The sequence below is a fragment of the Myotis davidii genome, unplaced genomic scaffold (genome assembly GCF_000327345.1).
Source record: "Myotis davidii unplaced genomic scaffold, ASM32734v1 scaffold38, whole genome shotgun sequence".
Classification (NCBI taxonomy): Eukaryota; Metazoa; Chordata; class Mammalia; order Chiroptera; family Vespertilionidae; genus Myotis; species Myotis davidii.
Genome location: NW_006291383.1, coordinates 7,102,817 through 7,112,349, shown reverse-complemented (window position 1 = coordinate 7,112,349; position 9,533 = coordinate 7,102,817).

Below are 9,533 nucleotides of genomic sequence, written 5' to 3'. Positions count from 1 at the left end.
TAAGTGGAACAACAAATTGATGTTTCTCCTTCTCTTCCTCTTTCTCTATCTAAAAATTAATTTTAAACATTTTAAAATTGAACAATTCATTAATGGTATCTTTTGAAGTACAAAAATATTGAATTTTGATTATCTAATTTGTTTTTTATTGGATATCAATTTATGGGTAATGCTTTTGATTTCATATTTAAGAAATCTTTGCCTAACCCAAGGTCTTAAAGACCTTTCCCCAATGTCTTCTAAAAATGTTATTGTTTGACTCATTCTTTAGATTCCTGATCTGTTTAGAGTTATTTTTGTGTATTGTGTGAAACAGGGGCATAGTTCATCCTTTTACATGTGGATATTTTAACATATGTATTTATTTAATTTTTTTTAACACTGATTTTAGAGAGAGGAAGGGAGAGGAACATCGATGTAAAACATGGAATGGTTGCTTCCCTCACAGTGCCCCGATGGAGGATCAATCCTGCAACCTGGGTTTGTGCCCTGACCGGGAATCGGTTTGTCGTATGGGACAATGCTCCAAACAACTGAGCCACCTGGTTAAGGTGAACATCTGTATTTTAAATTTGAATACATGTGGTCAAATTGTCTTCCCACCACACAGTTGGCATCACAACAGTCAGCAGTGAGCCTGGCTGTTTTTTTCACACCCTCACTAACACAACTCAGATATCAAACTTTTTGTTCCTGACCAATCTGTTACTGGCAAGATAATGAGACCTCGGTTCCTGTCTTCTTCAAGGAAAGATTTCAATCAAGAGACAAAGTTCAGGAAAGCAAGCAAGAATTTATTGACCACAGCAAAAACACACTTAGGGCAATGAAGCAAGGACGGGCATAGCAGAAGCAGCAGGAGGGCCTAGGCTGGGCTGCTTTGGCTCACCAGGAAGTCAGAGACAAGGGGGCCTTGGAGACAGGTTCAGAGGTCTAGCCTAGAACGGGCTGCTGCTGCCCATTCCTCCTCTGGTTGCAAGTCTTGTGGGGTCCCTTGGACTTTAGGAGATACATGCCTATGGGGGAGGGGAGAGGGAAAGGGAAGGCACAGGCGTGCTCCCTGGAGGGAGAGCATGCTGGGACCTTAGTTTTGCAGGGATTTTAAAAGTTGGTTGTTTAGGGGAGGTTTAAGGGGAGGATCAATAGAATATTCATCAGCTTTATGCTGATGTGCCAAAATGAGATTCATTCCCTTAACTTCATCTGTCCTTGCGTATGGTTGGCACAAATGGCACTAATTGGATTTCTGCTATTTATCTCTCTGAGTAGGGTGATTTAAGCTGTTTACCCTCTGGTTGGGGAGGAGAAGTATAAACCACTTACTCTTCTTTAAAAAAATATTTTTATTGATTTTAGAGAGAGGTAGGGAGAGGGAGAGAGAGACAGAAACATCAATGGGAGAGCATCATCGATCCACTGCCACCTGTACATTCCCCTACTGGGGATCAAGCCCATAACTGAGGCATGCACCCTGACCAGTAATCAAACAGTGACCTCTTGGTTCATGGGTCGATGCTCAACCATTGAACCCCACCAGCCGGGCCAAACCATTTATTCTTAAGTGTCCTTGGTTTGGGGAAGATAGGATTTACTAGGTGGCTGCAAACTGCTGTTTAACTCGTAGTTTCCCTATTCTGCTTGTCCTGGATTGTCCTAGCTTCTTACTGTCTTATAATAAATCTAATAGTGAAAGCATAGCCCCTCAATAGCTTTAATTTACTAAATTCCTACTTTAGTCATATCCTAAGCGTTTTCTGTGAAATGAACAGCTGAATGCATTAGTTACCTACTGTTTCAGGATACACACTAAGATACATACTAAAATTTAAAAAAATTACCATACAATCTACCAAAATATTTACTGATAAAATGATATGCCATCTGGGATTTGTTTCCAAATAAGCTATCAGTTAGGGTAATGGATGAAAGCTATTGTTAATAAGTTGATATTTGATACTGGGTGAAGCTTGAAATTCACTATGCTATGTTCTTTTAGATAGTGAAATTTTTCATAATGAAAAGGTATTTTTTAATGGCCATTTTTGGCACCACCTAAAATCATCCGTGTACATTCATTAATGCACCACCCCTTAGAACAGTGGTTCTCAACCTGTGGGTTACGAACCCTTTGGGGGTCGAACGACCCTTTCACAGGGGTCGCCTAAGACCATCAGAAAACACATATATAATTACATATTGTTTTTGTGATTAATCACTATGCTTTAATTATGTTCAATTTGTAACAATGAAATTGGGGGTCACCACAACATGAGGAACTGTATTAAAGGGTCGCGGCATTAGGAAGGTTGAGAACCGCTGCCTTAGAAGATACTGGCTTCAGCGTTAACAAAGAGGGCTCTAGATTCAGACTGACCAAATTTCAATCTTGCTTCCATCAGGTACTAGCTGATCTCAGGCAAGTTGTCAAACCTCTCTGGGACACAGTTGCCTAACCTGAAAAATGAAGAGCTAAACTTACTATTGTTCTGTACTGGGTTAATGTTCTCTCATTTTATGGTTCCCACAACCCTAAGAGGGAGAAGTATATTAGTCTTGTTTTACAGATAAGGAAACAGCTTTAATGCAGATGTCTGGACCACTAGACCTTGAGGGACCTGCCCCTCTTCCCTCTAAGTTTTGATTGTCCTCAAGGACTGGAAACAAGGTCACATATTCCTTTGTATTTCAAGTTACACTTTGTTGCCACCTCTGGAGAAGTTTACTTGAATCTGGGATGAGTTCTGAGATTCTCAGGAGCATTTCTGGTCTGACACACCTTCCTGGCTTGCATATTGCATAAGGTGACCTGGATGCTTATTCCTTGATTCTATCTTTGCCTGAGGAATTCACAGGCATGACTTTAATTTTTTTTTTTAAAAAAAAGATGTTTAGGATAGACATATCCAATAAAAACTGTAGGTAAGAAATGATTCTGATGTGCCGTCTGTAGAGATGGGTCCATGGTCTTTCCTAGGGGAAGGATAACTTTAGCTTTGAAAGCCAGGAAAAGGGGAATTGAGGATAATGAGCAGGACTAGATGTTCTGACACGCTGTTTATTTTCTAATGAAGTTTCTCGTTCCTGCAATTGCTTGTCTGACTTGCATTTCTCCCAAAAACTGCAGGAGGAGGTGCAGAGAGAACTTTATGGCTATTTATTTATTTTTGATTTTCAGAATGTGTTAAGAAAGCTGTCAATTTGAACAGGAAAGAAAGTTTATTCAAAAAAAAAATAACATCTAGTCCGGCCAGAGTAGGCTCAGTGATTGAGGGTCTACCCTTGAACCAACAGATCACCGGTTTGATTCCTGATCAGGGCACATGCCCAGGTTGTAGGCTGGATCCCCAGTAGGAGGCCTACAGGAGGCAGGCACTCAATGTTTCTTTCTCTCTATCCCTCTCTCTTCCTCTCCCTCTAAAATTAATAAAAACATTTAAAAATAAATAAAAAATAACACCTAGGCTTTGCTAGATCAGAAAGTACCTGCAAAGGCAACCTGGGAGACCTTGTACCTACCTGGGAAGGCTCTGCACATCCTTTGAATCCCTGAATTCTAAACTTTATTGCACAAAAGGCCGCTTGGAATGTGTATCAAAACCCTCCAGTCAAAACCACTTTTTCAAACCTGAAGGCCTCTAAAGAGGTGCATTTCAAAGGGCTTCACAGTGTGGAATCAGTGCTGACTTTGGTCCCTGTGGGAGGACAGCAGTGTCCCCCCTGTGGGGTGTCCATGCTCAGGCCACCAACTGCAGGAGCCACCCTGTGAAAGGCTGCAGGAGTGGACTAGTCCAGAGGGGGCTCTGAGCGATGACAACAGGCAGGAGTCCCTGTCCAAGGCAGTCATTTGAAGTCCAGCTCATTTAGTGTTTTTTTCTACTTGTAAAATCAAAATGGAAGACACCCATCACAGAACTGCTATTTCCATGTTCAGTAGCTTTTAAAAATCAGTGGCTTTTGTAAGCATGTCTTCTAATGTATCACTACAGTCTGTATAACAGCAGGGAGTTCACCAAGAAGGAAGGGCTGCATAGAAGCCTCAGGTGTGACTCTCACCATAGAGCTGCTCCTCATTGCTGTTGGCTAATAATAATGTTCTAGGTCATGACATTAGTATCTCATGATAAATATTTGTACTGTGAAGACTGCATATTTAAAGACACAATGGCATTTTTAAAATCCAGTAAGTAGTGATTTCAGGATGTAAACAGCTACGAGCTGAAAGCTTTTCCATGGTTCTCAAGACTCCCCACCTCCCTTTAATTTTGGCTATATATTTTTATAAGTTTTTTTTAAAAACTACGTTTATATTCATTATAGAAAATCTGAAGGATAAAGAGAAGCATAAAGTCTTTCACATACCTCAACTCAACCCCCATCCCCAATCAATACAGGGCTTTTATTGCATCTTTAAAATATCACAAATAAGTCTGAGGAATAATCTGGCATCTTGCCATTTCTATAGCTGAACAACTTAGATCTTATTCATCAGCCTGCTGGTCTGTTCCTTTTTCAGAAACATAGATACCACCGTGATATTCTTGTTTTTAACTGTTTTGGCTTGCTAATCAAAGCAGCTGAATTTGATACAAATTCAATGTCATTTCCTTCAAGAATTAACTAATCTTTCTGGGCTTGATATACTGAACAAGCTACGCCTGACCTCATCCCAAACCCTGCGAGTGTATTTTACATCCAAGAAATTTCTGACTTCAATAAGAGAACCATTCCCCTGAATAATGACATTGATGGGAAAGTGAGTGTACACAGACCTCATCTTGTAACGGAAGCCCAGTATAACACCGTTGATTGTAGATGGTGCAAATGGTAGCCAGTTGCTTTCTATTTTCCCACCGCTTATCAACCTGGAACCTCTTCTTTTTCCTTCCAGTGAGACTGAGTTCTACATTGATGTGATTGAAGTCCCTTCCCAGGGTGCCTCTGGGGTGATGGCCACATTTTCTGGCGTGTCAACAATCTGATCACTGAGAGAGGTCTTCATCCTCGAAGCAGATGCAGCAAAGAGCACCAGGTCTCATCTTTACATTGATCCAAGAAGAGGCCATTGTGAAGTAGTTGAAAGACACAGTCCTGGGTTTAAATTCCAAGTCCGTTTTTTGCATTCTCTGTGAATTTTGGCAAGTCACCTAACCCTTCTGAAATTCTGTTTTCACCTCTAGAAAAGTGGTAATTGCAATACATCCTACCTCAGTGGGAATGAATACAGGCACATTTAGTTTAGGGCATTCAGTGAGCAGTCAATAAATGTGTTTCTATCTCCTCAATAAAGAAGTTTTCATTCAGGCATTTTCTGAGTGGAGTGCCTTTAAGACGTTACTACATGCCAGAGGAAATACAGGGATGGATAAGACCAGTTCTTTGACCTTGAATATGGTTTGGGGAGGGAGGAAATCTTAAAGATTAAATGGTCCAGTCGGCTGCCTTTAGATTAGAAAAACACATGTGACTCCAATTTCCAGATGTCAGCAAAGACCAAGAAAGGCCAGGTCACACAGCAAGAAAATAGCAGGGAGGAGACTGAAACCCAATTAGGGGGCATATTGGGACAGCGGCAATGAGAGAGAGCTTTTGGAAATAAAATGATGCTGGTTTGTAGCTCAAAAGAGAGAAACAGGTGGGAAATGGAGATGCCTGCGAATGGATCAGGGGGTCACAAATCCAACTTGAAGTTGGGCTGCATTTTGCTTTGCAGGATTTCCCCCTCCTTACCCAACATTTTCTTATGGAAAATTTCAAACATGTAGAACAGTTGAAAGAATGATACAGTGAACATCCATTTCCCACCACGTAGATTCTGCAGTTGTTCAGTTTGCTACATTTGCTTTGTCAAATATTCATTCATTCATCTATCCCTCCATCCCTCCACCCATTCATCTTACTTTTTGATACATTTCAAAGAAACTACAGAGTTCACCTCTAAAAATGTTTATCATTAAGTAGAGTTTAAACTGTATTTTTTGAGTTTAAATTTACACACAGTGATCTCAGTTATATCATTTGCTGAGTTTTGATAAATGCATACAACTGTGTAATCCACACTCCTAGCAAGATACTAAAAGAACTTTTTCAAAATTCTCCTCATCCAGAGGCAACCACTATTGTGATTTTTTTTTCAAGTAGGTTTTACCTTTTCTGGAACATCATACAAATAGACTCATATAGTGTGTACTCTTTTGTAAAAGGCTTATTTCTTTTAGCATAATATTTGAGACTTATGTATTTTGTGTATTAGTAATTTGTCCTTTTTATTTATTTTTTAATTTAAATTTTTTATTGCTTAATGTATTCCATAAGTCTCCTTTTTCCCCCATTGACCTCTCCCCGGCAGTCCCCAACCCTGCTCTTTTTATTTTTATCGATTTCAGAGAGGAAGGTAGAGAAAGAGAGAGAGAGAGAGAGAGAGAGAGAGAGAGCGAAATCAATGATAAGAATCATTGATCAGCTGCCTCTTACACTCTCCCTATTGGTGATCCAGCCCATAATTGGGGCATGTGCCCTGACCAGTAATCGAACCTGTGACCTTTTGGTTCATAGATCGACACTCAACCACTGAGCCACACTGGCTGGGCTAATTTGTTCTTTTTTATTGCTTAGTAGTATTCAACTGTAGGAATTAACATACCACAGTTTATCCATATTCCTGTTGATGAAACAAACAGAAGTTTTAAACACTTTGAATTGGTTACCAATGTTTTAGACCTGAGTTCAAATCTTAACTCTGCCACTTGCTAGATATGTGACCATAGGCTGGTTACTTTGCCTCTTTCAGACTCAGTTTCCCCATCTGCATAATGGGAAAAAATATAGCTATTGCTTACTGAGTGCTTGCGTTGTGCTTGCCTGACACTGCTCTAAGTGTTTTGCATGCTCATTTAATCCTCACAATGACCCATGATATAGGGTATAATACTATCCCCATTTTATAGATGGGGAAACTGAGCACCCCACCTAGGTTGCTGGGAGTGTTCAATGAGATAGTGTATGTAAAACACTTAAGACTATTGGGCAATTACAATGTAGAAATTAAACATTAGCTGCTATTTTTTCTTTTACCTTACTGACCCTTGGAGGAAATTAAGTTTACTGTACCTGATGGAGAAAATATATAAAGCACTGGAAATAGGGTTGCCAAATAAAACGCAGGCTGCCCAGCTAAATTTGAATTTAAATTTAAACTTGTATTTTAGATAAGCAATGAAAATAATTTTCGTATAAGTATGTCACATCAATATTTGTCCTGTACTTATCTGAAACTCAGATTTAAATGGCCATCCTATATTTACATTTTCTAAATCTGGCAACCCTACCTGGGAGGGAGTGACAAGGGATGGAATCTGTGTACCTCATTTTGCAGATGAGGAAACAGTCTTAGGGGAGGGAAGTGATGGAGCCATGAACTTAGGTCTTCCATGATCTCTTTGGATCCAGAGTTGAGGCTTCCAGAGTCTCATTCACTGTCTTTTCTCCATCTGGAATGCAGAATGGCTCCAGGGGAGAGGGGCACAGCAGTGTGACTAAGTGTTCTGCAGAAAGCCAGTAAGTGACAGGTGGCATGTGGGCCACTGGGGCTTCTCTTCCCACTCCTTCCACTGCATCCCTACTTCCTTCACCATTGCCCCCCCAGAGGCCTAGAAAGCTCCTTCTCTTGCTGGTGGGAAACCCCAGGTTTCCTGCCTCCTGCTCTAGCAGGGCTTGGTCCTGTCCCAGGCTGACCTGGGTTTTGAAGGCAGAGGGAAGGTGTAGGTGCAGCCACTGGTTCTGCATTCTTACCAGGCCAAGATTAGACTGACTTCTGGATTGAGAACCTGGGAGTCAGAGCCACACAGCATGAGAGATGAGGAAATGCCAGGCTGGGATTCTCTGCCCTAAACAACTCAGCTTCTATTCGCAGAACCGCCAACGACCTACCCTGGATTTCCTAGAGTCTTCACAACATTCTAGGAGGTAGGATTCATTCATTATTCCCATGGAGAGATTTGGACACTGAGATTCAGGGGACTTGCCTAAGACTCCTGAAGCAAGTTGTTGATAGGATTAGGTCCTTGAAACATATTCGGTGGAACCTCATTTCTTGAACGTCTCCCATCTTGAACAATTCGCTTCTCAATCTGATGACCCTTTCATGCTGACACCTGTATGATCAGTCACGCATCTCTTAGGTGACAAAGGAGAGAATGTGTGAATATGAGTCAGTTTATCCCTGTTAAAATCTCAGGATATTGTGCTATAAATATATTTGTGGTTTTTTTGCTTTTGTTGCTGCTTATAATTATTGCAGCATTTTTATGAATTATATTTTCATTTTTTACTGTAAATTTCCTTTTTGTTAAATTTTCATACACTTCATGTCCTTTTGTTTTTAAAGTGTTTATAGATTAAACAGTGTGTTAGACGTGTACTGTATATAAGAAAGGTTAAAACAGGGAATCAACCCTAGCTGGTTTTGCTCAGTGAATAGTGTCAGACTGCGGACTGAAGGGTCCAAGGTTTGATTCCGAACAGGGCACATGCCTGGGTTTTGGTTGTGGGGTAGGTCCCCAGTTGGGGGGCGTGCAGGAGGCAGCCGATCAATGATTCTCTCTCACCATTGATGTTCTATCTCTCTCTCTCTTCCTTCCTCTCTGAAATAAATTAAAAAATATTTTTAAAAAACACAGGGAATCATTTGGGGGTCTGGAGTGGATTAATTCAATTTACTTTATTTGTTTTTTTGTGTGTTTTTTTTGGTTTTTTAAATATATTTTATTGAGTTTTTACAGAGAGGAAGGAGAAATATAGAGAGTTAGAAACATCGATGGGAGAGAAACATAGATTAGCTGCCTCCTGCACATCTCCTACTGGGCATGTGCCCGCAACCCAGGTACATGCCCTTGACCGGAATCGAACCCGGGACCTTTCAGTCCGCAGGCCGACACTCTATCCACTGAGCCAAACCGGTCTCGGCAATTTACTTTATTTGTAATGGGAAAAATGATTTGGTTTTTGAACAGCCTTCCAGAACAAATTAAGTTTGAGAACCGAGGTTCCACTGTACCTCTGAAAAAGCCTAAATTATTAACTTGGCTCAGTACTGCCTCCCACATTGGAGCTAATCCTCCCTGTTGGTATTAGCAAGTTTAGGATAGCATAGTCCATAGATTTAGAAATGCAAATTCTTGGACCTGGTTCCAGAACTCCCTGACTTAGAAATTCTGATGGGCGATACCTGGCAATCAGAGTGTTGTTAAGTCCTCCAGGTGATTCTGATGCATTCAAAGTTTGAGAATCTTTGGGTTATAGTAGAAAGACATGCAGTTGTGGAACAAAATGAGTATACATTTAAAACATTTGTTTATTGACATAATATAAATGCAGAAATATACACAAATCCCAAGTATATAGCTTGATGATTTTAACAAAGTGAATTCGCCTGTGGATCAGCACTCAAATCAAGATACAGAACAGTCCCCTGGCTGGTTTGCCTCAGTGGATAGAGCATCAGCCTGGGGACTGAAAGGTCCCTGGTTCAATTCTGG